Genomic DNA, 12,933 nt, shown 5'->3' on the forward strand with positions numbered 1-12,933 from the left:
AGAGGTTAGAACAGAACATTAGGGAGAATGTTCATCTTTCAATTTCTGGAGAAAGATTCTAAAGAAAAATAGTGTGAAAGTTAAATTTTCATTGAATAAAGTGAGATTCTTTTTGCTGTGTTTTGGTTTTGTCTTTTAAAGAAAGCACTGGGCATGGTGGCTCACACCTATAATCCCAGCACTTTGGGAGGCCAAGGCAGACAGATCATGAGGTCAGGAGATAGAGACCATCCGGGCTAACACGGTCAAACCCCATCTCTACTAAAAATACAAAAAATTAGCCAGGCCTGGTGGCAGGCACCTGTAGTCCCAGCTACTCGGGAGGCTGAGGCAGGAGAACGGCATGAACCCGGGAGGTAGAGCTTGCAGTGAGCCGAGATGGCGCCACTGCACTCCAGCCTGGGCAACAGAGCGAAATAAATAAATAAATAAATAGAAAAAAAAAAAAAGCAAGGGTTTAGATAAGGCAGTTTTTACTGTAAGTGGTGGAGTAATAAGTAGGATAAGACATAAATGGAGTCTGTCACAGGGGCAATGAAAACGTCATTCTGAACCTTGGAATGGAGAGAAACCTGGAGAACTAAGCAGACTTAGGACCTTACAAGGAGATGTAATTCTGCCCAAACCCTCAGCCAACAACCTGGAAGAGAGAGGTGAGATATCTGTAACACCAGATGGTTTCAGGAAGAATCATAAACCAAAACATGTCAATTACCCTATTTAGAATTCTGGCTGGATTCTACATCAAAGCATAGTTTGGGAGCTTGGGTGGCCATACTTATGTATAAATGGTGGCATGACATGGTTAAGCTGTGAAAGTCCCCAGTGTATAAACTCCTATTGCTGCCTGCAGGTGACAAAATGAAAATGCAGGTATCTCCATGCAATTCAACTGTATAATTGTCTAAGCATTAAAAGGTGCTAGAAGGGAAGACTCCTGGGATCAAAGTGAGCAGGGTACAGAGTGTGTGGAACTTCAATGAGGAAACTTATCAAGGACTGTAATTACCCCCAGTAGTTGCCAGAATAAGACCAAAGGCCAGTTAGAGTCAGTTCCTGCCTGGATAGCAGTAGATATGGAGAGCCCTGCTGGAGATTGGGTTTCCTGGGAAACTGTTGCTGAGATTCAGAGTTCCATGTGGAAAGTTCATTAAGGAGTATTCTGAGGAGCATCATCAATGAGGGAGGACAGCAGCACTGGGCAGAAGGAGATACTGAGCAGAGTGCTGAAACTCAGGCAGTCCCTCAGAAATGTCCTCTCTGAACCAGCACATCAGTTTTTGTATGCGGGCTGCTTCATGACTTGATAGGTGGTAGTGTGGTGGTGTTTTTTTTTTATTTTTTTTTATTTTTTATTTTTTATTTTTTCCCATGAAGGGAAATACCTATAACAGGGTTTGATATGGTTTGGCCTTGTTCCCACCCAAATCTCATCCTGAATTCCCACATGTTGTGGGAGGGAGCCTGTTGGAGGTAATTGAATCATGGAGGCAGGTCTTTCCTGTGCTGTTCTTGTGACAGGGAATAAATCTCACAAGATATGATGGTAATCATAAGGGGAAGTTTTCCATCGCAGGCTCTCTTCACTTGTCTGTCACCATGTGAGACACACCTTTCGCCTTCCAGCATGACTGTGAGGCTTGCCCAGCCACATGGAACTGTGAGTTCTCCATTAAATCGCTTTCCTTTGTAAATTGCCCAGTCTCGGGTATGTCTTTATCAGCAGCATGAAGATGGATTAACACAAGGTTCATTCTTCAACCTTCAGCATACACCATCCATGGAAGCTGGAGGAATAAGTGTCTTGGTCCTGAGCAGAGATTCATAGAATCCCCAAGGCCATATCAGGTGGAACAACTCAGCAGAGGCCTTCTAGTCGATAACCTATTATACAAGATTTCCCCTGGAAGCAGAAACCTCTAATAAAGCAAGACCAACTACCTGGTAGCCACTATCAGTCAGGATCACTTTAAATGAACTTGAGTTATTTTGGGCACTTAGGTGAATTCCAAATCTTAGCTGTTATGAATAGTGCTTCAATAAGAGTGCTGCACTCGTATGAATAGTGCAGGTATCTCTTTGACATGCGATTTCTTTATTTAGGAAATATACCTAGCAGTGGGATTGCTAGATTATATGGTAGTTCTATTTTTACTTTTTTGAGGAACCTCCATAGTGTTCTCCACTATGCCTAGGTTAGTTAATAGGTTAAATTTGAATAGAAAACTTACTGCGTTTTCATTATTACTTGCCCAATTTACTGATAGCATACTCTATAATCTCCCATTAAAATAATTCTCAGTTGAGATATTTAAATTAAATTACACCTAAGGATGCACTCTTGCCAACTCTAAAGCAAATTTCCCATGAATGTACCCAAAGTTATGAATTAAAGGACTCTCTTAATTGGCCTTATACATTCATATGATACGACCAGTATGTATGTAGCAATAAAAGTTGCAATAGCCCTTAGGACTCCCCGTCGTGACAAGCAGCCTATGGTAAGCAATAAAGATTCAAGGATAACATTATGAATCAGATTTCTAAGTATATGCGCACAATGAGAAAGCAAAAGCATAGAACATATTTTAATTTGTACATGCAAAAATAGTTCCTGGTAATAAAAATGTCACCATATGATATTGCAGGGAATACTTCCACTCACTGCTCCTAGAGGGATTCATAACACTATAACTAGAGGTTTTCATTCTCTGTGGATTTCAAAATGCAAATTGATTTGTTCATTTTCCTGGTTTAGAGAAACATAATAGTTCATGCTGCCCCATGAGATTCTTCAGATTTCTTTGACTGAAGTCCAAGTACTTATAAATACTTATGCATAAATGCCTCCAGGGTCATACTAAAAGCACAAAAGCTCACTAAGATCCATTGAATAATTTTTAGAATCACCTGGAATTTTAAATATTCAAGATTAAATACTACAAAATATATTTTATTTTTGAAACCAATCAAAATTACCATTATGTTTTAATTCCTATTTTTCAATGGTTCATAAAAAGAAGAATCTAAAATTGCATCATAAATCCTTACTTAAAAGTACTTGCACTAAAATTATACCCACTATTGAAGGTGATATTTGGAATACCATATTTAAGATACAGAAAGAAATATTTTATAGAAGTAGGAAGATAATGAAAATGCTCTTTATCACAATCAAACTGAAAAGCTTTCAGCCAGAATAGTACTATCTAACAAATGTATATTGTACACAGGCTGCACGCCATAAACCAGACAGGGCTGCTGCAGTAAGTGACATATATATATATATATATATATATATATATACACACACACACATATTTTTAAAAAAACACTTTTTCCCTTTCGGAAGGGAGTTTTGGAAGGGAATACTATAGGGAAGCTTGATAAGTTTTGTAATGTTCATAAGTAGCTGTTGCTGTAAGAATAAATGCAGTGTCTGAAGACGGTTGAACAGGGGAGGATTTAGGTATGGGCAGATATCCGAAAGACTTCTTTGGAGGAAACACTTTTGCCTCACTAGATATTTTGTCAGGGCTTTGCCAGGGGACATATGCAAAGAAATGCAGGTGAGAGAGAACGTAGCATGATGAGGAAAGTACAGGTAGTGAAAAAAGGCTTGCCTAAAGATGGAGATAGCAGGAATGACAGGTGAATAAAAAACATGAATTCCTTCTGTAACATACTAAAAAGTGAGAGAGTTTTTTCACTGTATAGCGGAGGCCATTTTAATATTTAAGTGTAATTTCAAAGCAGTCTCCTAGAGAGATTATTCTGACACCAGTGCGGCTAAAAGCAGAGACAGGGAAGCCAAATCACAGGGAGGAAGACATCTCTTGAGAAATACAGAGATGAGAGGACTCAGGCATAAATGCCTACAGTGGAAAAGTGGTTTTCCTTTGTAATTCATCCCATGTGACAGCAAAAGAACAGAGAAATGTGTGTGCACACTCCAGTTTCATACTTGAGTAATGGGGTGGCTACTGTGAAAAATCACAAATGTAGGAGTACGGCAGCAGATGACCTCATGGGATAAGATGGACTCTAATATAGTGAGTGGCTTAAGATATATTGAAATAAGGCATTGTCAGATAGTTAAAGATTTCAGTCTCCACCCAGTCCTTGAATAGCCCCAAATTTCAAGCATCGTAAGTATTTTCAAGGTTAAACAGGCTCATAGGAATTTAGGATGTTCCATGTAGGAGTTTAGGGTAGAATCCATTACCACTGTTGTTAGAATGATGCTGGTTAAATTGTATAACCTTAATTCTATAAAGACAGGAACTCGCAATTGTTGTGGGGTCTTGAGAATTGCACTATTAGACAATTGAAGACAAATCCAGTTGCATCTTTACCTGGAAAATAAGAAGAGAACCCCACTGAGACAGAGCCAGCTAGTTGTCTCCTTCTGGCCACGTCTTCTATAATAATATACATTTTAGTAGAGTGTGTGACCATCTAGGCAAAACAAAAGTTCCCAGGTTCCACACAGATGTGCATGACCTTACAAATGGAATATGAGCAGAAATGATATATTTACTTTCCAGGTCACACCAAATAGAATGTGCACTTCCAAGTGGGAGGCAAAGAGGTAATTTGAAACACAAAATCTAAGCCACAATTTGATGATAAAAAGCAAAGGCCTAGACAGTCTTGGTCCTCAACAACGTGGAGGTGCCAATCACAAACTGCTGATACGCAGAGTGTGAATATGAATGAAATACACTTCAAATTGGTTAAGACATTTTTGGTTTCTCTTGCCATCCCAACACATGCATAGGAAATGTTCTGAGGTCAGTTTAAATATGTGCAGAAGATGCCTAATTATTATCCATTTAGAAATTGAAGACAACTATGACAAGCATGTTGAGTTAGCTTTTCACAAACAAGCAAGTAATTTCTATCCTTTTAATGAGAATAAATGAAGCTCAGATGTTTGGCAAAGCAGTTTGAGCATGGGCACAAGCCAAATAAAGTTTCTGTTATCTGAACTAAGATTAAGACAGTGTGCAGAAAGACAATGTAATTGCAGTCATATCCTATATTTAATCCTTATTATTTTTACTTGTGCTGTTGGTTTTGTGATGAGCTAAACTTAGGCTATCAAAGAATGAAAAACAGTGATAAATATTAAATCAAAAATAGATAACTCATCAGACACTATATTTCAAAATAGGAGGTAATCTTTATGAGTAAAAATTTTAAAAAACACATGATTATGCCATACCCAGTGAATATTTTTATTTTCTTTTTTCTTTTTAAAATTTTTGTGGGTGCCTAGTAGGTGTATGTATTTATGTATATTTATCAAAATATACAGGAGATATTTTGATACAGGCATGTAATGTGAAATAAACATATCATGAGAATGGGGTATCCATCACCTCCAGCGTTTATCCTTTGAGTTAAAATGAATCCAATTACGTTATTTGAGTTATTTTAAAATATGCAATTATTATTGACTATAATCACCCTATTGTGCTATCAAATAGCAAGTTTATTCATTCTATTTTTGGACCCATTAATGATCCCCACCTCCCTGCAATCCCTCACTATCCTTTCCAGCCTCTAGTAACCATCCTTCTACTCTCTATGTCTATGAGTTCAATTGTTTTGATTTTTAGATTGCACAGATAAGTGAGAACATGCAATGTTTCTCTGTCTGTGCCTGGGTTATTTCACTTCACATAATGATCTCCAGCTCCACTCATGTTGTTGCCAATGACAGGATTTCATTCTTTTTTTTATGGATGAATAGGAGTCCATTATGCATATGTACAAAATCTCAATAAACAGAATATATAAGGAGCTCAACAACTCTATAGGAAAAAAATCTGATAATCTAATACAAAATGGGCAAAATACTTGAATAGACATTTCTCAAGAGAAGATATGTGAATGGTAAACAGGGATATAAAAAGATGCTCAACATCATTCATCATCAGAAATGCAAATTAAAACTACAATGGGACATCATCTTACCCCAGTTAAAATGGCTTACATTCAAATGACAGGCAATAACAAATGCTAACAATGATGTGGAGAAAAGGGAACCCTCATACACTGTTGGTGGGAATGTAAATTAGTCCAACTACTGTGGAGAACAGTTTGGAGCTTCCTCAGAAAGTGAAAAATTGAGCTACCATATAATCCAGCATTCTCACTGCTGGGTATATACACAAAAGAAAGGAAATCCAGTCTATCAAAGAGATATCTGCACTCCTATGGTTGCTGGAGACTGTTCATACTAGATAAGGTTTGGAAGCAACCTAAATGTCCATCGACAGAGGAATGGATAAAAAAATTCAGTGAAAAAATTTTTTTCTAATTTTATTACTTACAACATTTATAATAGCTAAGATACTCAAGCTTTATAGAAGTTAAAATTTACAAAAAGTACCTTATTTTCACCTTAAAAAGATTTGAGGTAACATGGTATTATTTTAAATATGAGAAAACTAAGTTTGAAAAAGTTTAATTTAATATATAATCCTATCATCACTGTGCTATTCTTCTTCACATTTACCATATCGAATGTATATTGATCATTTACTATATATCAGTAACTATGTGTTCTTTTCATATTTCACCTTATCTAATATTCATTGTTTTACAGGTGGAAAGGAATGTTTCAGTGGGGCCTGTGGTTACCAGTTTCATTTGCTATGAAATCCTTACTTAAACCCAGGACTGTTTGAAATAAAACTTTGTTCATTTAACCACTATTCTACATAATGAATATAGTTGTTCGTGAATAAAAGTTTAACAAATGGAAAAGATTCACTTAAAAATAATATTTCATTATCGGCCAGGCACAGTGGCTCACGCCTGTAATCCCAGAACTTTGAAAGGCCGAGGCGGGTGCATTATCTGAGGTCAGGAGTTTGAGACCAGCCTGGCTGACATGGTGAAACCCCATCTCAACTAAAAATACAAAAATTAGCTGGGAGTGATGGCAGACACCTGTAATCGCAGCTACTCGGGAGGCTGAGGTAGGAGAATCACTTGAACCCAGGAAGTGAAGTTTGCTGTGAGCCAAGATCATGCCACTGCACTCCAGCCTGGGTGACGGAGCAAAACTCCAGCTCAAAATGATAATAATAATAACATTTGATCAAACATGTTTTACAGTATCATATCTGCAGTTACTAGCTATTAAGTATTAATTAGTAAAATGATCAGGGGAAGTCTCATTCATTATGGAAAATCAAGGATGGATAATTACAGAGTGTTTTGGGATATCCATCAGTAAGACAGTTGTTTGAGTGTCTGCACAAAACTCAGGTATTTATAGAGGTTAAGAGGGCCAAACTTACTCCCTTAACTTCTAAATAATCTCCTTCTGCAGCCCTAAATGCTAAATGAAAGTTCCAATATAATCTGTTAATACGATGTCATGGTAATTCCTGTGATTTAAATATTTTCTGGAGAATATATACTTTACATGAATCTTAGACATCAAAACTTTTCTCAAAATAATTTGAGTAATTTTTTTTTTTGCCTAGAAGAATCCTGAACAAACTAACATAGTAATGAGATTCGTATATTGTCAGATGATAAAAAGGAAGGTTCTAGACATGTCTAGTGTCATTTTTCAAAATCATCTAATGCTCCAGTTTCTCTGATGCATATGCTATCCCAAAGTAGTGTGTGATTCAGGTACGAGGCAGCTGAAATTGTTTCCTTTTATTTGTCATTATTCAACTAAGGATATTAAGAATTTCAATGATCTTTATATAGGTTACACACACACAACACACACACACACATTGTAATATGTGTCTGTGTTTGCCAGTAAACATATATTTTTATTGTTTTTTCAATGAAAAATTGTGTATCTTTTTAAGCTGCCATATTGTGCAATCTCTGCTTTGTGAACCGAAATTGAAATCTGTGTTCACAATCAATGTCGTCTTCAACCTTCTCTTTCCTGACAAGAGGTAGTTTTCCTCAGCACTGCTTCATTTGTGCTCTCCCCACCAGTGGGTTCTGCTGCCCCTGATTTCATCTGTGTGCCAGCAATATTACAAGATGCAGTGACTGAAATGTATAGCCCATTCGTCTGCAGTATATTTTTCTGTTCAAAATCCAACAGGTCAGAGCATCTGAGTGTCAATTCCAAGATAAATATTCTCATAAAGTAGCCGGAGTTCCAACTTTATGCTTTATATTTCTACTGGTATTAGGGAGGGTGCATCATATTGCTTAGTTCCAAAAATAGCTACAACATTGAAATAACTTTACAAATCATAGAGTCCATGTTTTTGAAACTCAAGATTATATTCACACTCATTTCCACAGCCATTCTTGTGGCTTGTAGTTTCCAGATTCATTAATTTTTTAAATCTTTATTATTTTCCTGTAAATAATGACATAGAGCCAGGTAAGATTATTATTATAAGAGTTTAGTCAACTTCCAATAGTTCAGAAGATAAAGTTATGTTTCATGTAAATTTAATGTAGTGCTTTTGATGTTAACTATAGGAACAAGTGTAATGTTAGAAGTCAAAGAGTGGAAAACTAACCAAGACTCGTTTTCTTGGCTCATTAATTTTGCAATGCGGTTGTACTTGGATTGTTCATAAAGATGCCTAAGAGCAGCAGATACTCTTTCAAAACCACAGGGCAGGGGTTATTCATCTTTTATACTTTCTACCTAGAAAAAACGTTGTATGAATATATTATATGTATTGCTGATAGTTTTTTTGCCTTTGATAGATCTATGAAACTGAGAGAAAATAGAAGGTTTGCTTCACATATTAATGATGTACTTTGCATCCAAAGAAACTTCATATCAAAAACCAATAGGTCAGTAAGAATTTTAAGATTAGTGAGGTTTCCAAATTCTATAGAATTATTATATGATAAAAAATTAGAAAAATGCAGTACACTCCATTCAAGAATAAGCTAATGTGATGTAAATAATGTCAAAATATGTATGCATAAATGAATAAAAGTAGTTACATAAAAATGGGTCCATATTCAAAATATACTCTAATCAAAAAAATTCTTTAAATATAAATATTTCAGAATCTGGACTTCATAGCTGGAATGTGCCTTTAACCAACATTTATTAAACTTCTACATGGGACCAATATTGTGGCACACTAGTAAAAATAGTTAATAAAGTGTAATATCTGTCCTTCCAAATTTTGATACCAAATTGCATGAAGAACAGAAGATGCAGAGATCAAAGTATACATGCTAAGGTCATGGAGGAGAAAGTGCTGTGGAAACAAAAAGAAAAGAGGAAAAGCTTACAAAAAGATCCTTTATTTCCACTTATATGAGTCAAGATTTTGGGCTTGCTATTCATTCACTCTAGGCTGTCAAAATCTCCATAGGAATATCATATAATACAAAGTTTGAATTTTCTGGTCTGCAGTTTTGGTGGCATCACAATCTTTAGTTCTCAGCATTTTTATTTACTAATTCAAATTATGATAACTGATGTACATAGTTAAGTATTGAAAAGGCTCATGGGAATACTTAAAATGTGACACACCATAGGCAGCCACTAAGTCCATTAAACAGTTACTGAATATCTAATCTATGTCTGGATGAAGGGATATTGAACCCATTAAAAACAGACTGAAACTATGTGAAATGAATCCCACTTACAGATTCAAAAAGACAGAGTGTTGTTTGGTGGCCAGATTCTTGATGTCACTCATCCTTAGAAACCTATGCATAGCCTGTTGAGCCACAGATCACAAACACTTGACTGAGTGAGTTGGATTATGAGAAGCTCGAATCAAGGGTTAACCATAAAAAAAAACCCAGATGACACAGATTTAAGTGAAACAATTAAAACCTGAGTTCATTGAACTATAGTCTCCTTAAGTATATTAAATACAGCCTGCTAATTGGACCAAGAAAGAACTCACTCACTAAGGGGGACCAAGTGAATACTACAGATAAAGAGGGCTCATGAAGAGGGCTAATTGTCTGGAATCGCATAAATTGTGTTCAATAGATAGCAACTAGTAACTAGAAAGGTGAGAATGGAAGGGAATTTGAGATTTATTTGCAAGTTAACACCAGATCTTCCTCTTTTTTGTTGTTTTTGTTTTTGTTTTTTTGAGATGGAGTTTCGCTCTTGTTGCCCAGGCTGGAGTGCACTGACATGATGATCTCTGCTCACTGCAACCTCTGTTTGCTGGGTTCAAACAATTCTCCTGCCTCAGCCTCCTGAATAGCTGGGATTACAGGCATGCACCACCATGCCTGACTAATGTTGTGTTTTTAGTACAGATGGGGTTTCTCCATGTTGTTCAGGCTGGTCTCAAACTCCTGACCTCAGGGGTGATCCACCTGCCTCGGCCTCCCAAAGTGCTGTGGTTACAAGTGTGAACCACTGCACTCGCAAACCTTCCTCTTAATGGGGAAAAGGATCCCAAGAAAATCGCAAGCAATGGGTACAGTTTGAATACATGCTGATGTAAATATAATTTATTATTGCAAGTGGGCATGACTGGAATGGTAAAGAACTTACGTACCTGTCTCTATTGTCACTCCTGAGTTTCAGCCAGAGAAGAACTAAAGACAGAAATTGGGAGGAGAGACAAGTTTCATTGCACAAGCTGGGTTCACCTACACACCACTTGAAACCATTTTAATACTGCAGTAGGAAGCTCAAGTCCAAGCTGCTTGGAGGTTTTCTAGAAAACCAAAACTTTTTCATTTTAAGGTATCTTGTATGTCCCCTGAAAACATCAGGCATGATTCCCCCATAATTTATATATAACAATTGAAGTGTTTTACGTTAGTTGTGAGAAAATTGCTCATACCAATGCTAAGTGTTCTAATGTTGCAATTAAAACACATTAGAAATGTTAAATAATCTCTATGTAACTAGTGAGTTTTACCGTGGCATGGGATTTATTATAGTTATCCAGGAGCCATTATAGGATTAATAATGATTTGATCAAATACAGTAGCCTTTTAAAAATTTTTTGTATTTTTGGTAGTTAATTTTTTAAATGTGGTTTTCTAAGTGTCCACTCAAATTACCACCCATCCTCTAATTTATATAGATATATATGTGTATATATATACACACATCCATATATGAAGCTATGTATGTCTTCATATATACATATATCTGCATATATATACACACACACACACATGCATATATGAAGCTATGTATATCTTCATAGTCCTCTCTCTTGTCTTTAGCTTTTATTTTCTTAATGCTGGGCTGAGCGCGGTAGCTCATGCCTGTAATTCCAGCACTTTGGGAGGCTGAGGAGGGCAGATCACCTGAGGTCAGGAGTTCAAGAACAGCCTGGCCAATATGGTGAAACTCTATCTCTACAAAAATACAAAAATTAGCTGGTCATGAGGTGGGTGCCTGTAATCCCAGCTACCCGGGAGGCTGAGGCAAGAGAATCACATGAACCTGGGAGGCAGAGGTTGCAATGAGCTGAGATCACGCCATTGCACTCCATCCTGGGCAGCAGAATGAGACTCTGTCTCAAAAAATAAATAAAATAAATAAATAAATAGATAGATAGATAGATAGATACTTTCTTAATGCCTCACTTGCCAGTCAAAATGTCAGCTATCCACTGTTCTACTTTTTATTTAATACTGACTTGTCATCTCCATCGGGATTACAAACCCTTCAGAATGTGTAATAAGCTGGCATGCCTTCATTTTGTGTACATAGTGCTTTACACTATTTTTAGCACAAGTAGGCAATTCATAGCCAAAATTTTGATTGATATAAATGTGGAGTTCAATTTTTCAGAAACCTGCTGTAGTTTTATAGGATCTATGACCTATTTGATCTTCCCATAAATAAATAGGACTGTTCACATAATGTGACACTCATTTAGAATGTTATTACATGAGCTTTTAAAGTCCATGCAAATATTCTTCTTTGCATAGCTATTTGTTACATACAATCCTTCTCTAATTTTACAGCACCACCATCTTATATGATTAAGGTATTATCCAATGCACTTTAAAAGTATGTAATACTTTACTATATTAACAAAATCATTGCAAATTATGTAAATATTATGCACAATGATTTAATTCTAGAATACCTCATTTATCTATTTCATAGTTCAGAGATCAAAGCATATGCTCTACTTCAACTAGTCGCCTTGCGATATTAACCACATAACCTGACCAGATATTTAAATATGCACTAATACAAACAGATAAAATTAATTTCAAATGCATGTAGGTTTCTATTTAGTTATAAACTTTACTTGAATAAGCTAGCGAAACATTGTAAAAGAAATGAAATAGGTTTTGACAGGAAATAGTTTATTACTTTAATTTACTCAAAAAACCGTGCAATATGTAAATGATAAGAGAAATGTAAAAAGAAAAAAATGTATGTGGAATAATATTTTATGAGCCCTTTGCCGATACTTGTCAGAAGAATAGAAGAATATAATGAATAGAAATATATAAATACAAAGTTTTGCAGATTGATTATTTTAACCTAAATACTACTATTTGGCTTCAAATGGACTCCCAAAACTTTTTTTGGGGTTATCTTCTGGATATTAACCCAGTAGCACTCACTTCAATATAACAATGCCTGAAATAGAAGAAATATCTTCATGAAATTTATTATAAAATATTAAATTATTCATCAAGGGTTACAAAAGCAGGCTGAAAATCATAATCCTAAGGAGCCTCCACCTTCCAATAAAAGTTAACATTCCACAAAAATCATGTCCAATGCACGTGCAACAACAATGTTGACATGTCATAAAGATAACACGGGATGATTCTGATTATTTCTGAGGCTCTTGCCCAAGTCTGCATTTTCAGGCCTCTGCTAGTCAACAAAGGTCGTTTCTCCTTGGAGAATGAATGAATAACTGAATCAATTATCTTATGTCCTGGCAGGGTGTGTCTTATGCTTAAGGCTGGAAGTGTGTGTCTTATCCTTAAGCCTGATTTTGT

The 12,933-nt window shown here is 36.0% G+C and overlaps 1 long non-coding RNA gene across 3 annotated transcripts in view; it reads left to right on the forward strand.

The window, feature by feature from the left end:
- LOC105472998 (uncharacterized) overlaps positions 1-12,933 on the forward strand; it is a 53,760-nt gene that overhangs the window by 16,175 nt on the left and 24,652 nt on the right. Inside the window, exon 2 of one of the 3 annotated variants that reach the window (XR_011613716.1) lies at positions 530-653. The exons of 1 other annotated variant lie outside the window; for it this stretch is intronic. This is a non-coding gene — a long non-coding RNA (uncharacterized lncRNA). Of the gene's footprint in view, positions 1-529; positions 654-8,718; positions 8,809-12,933 lie in introns of all 3 variants that reach the window. One more of the 3 variants, XR_011613717.1, reaches the window with a different exon arrangement.

Source organism: Macaca nemestrina, chromosome 15 (assembly GCF_043159975.1).
Source record: "Macaca nemestrina isolate mMacNem1 chromosome 15, mMacNem.hap1, whole genome shotgun sequence".
NCBI classification, from domain to species: Eukaryota; Metazoa; Chordata; class Mammalia; order Primates; family Cercopithecidae; genus Macaca; species Macaca nemestrina.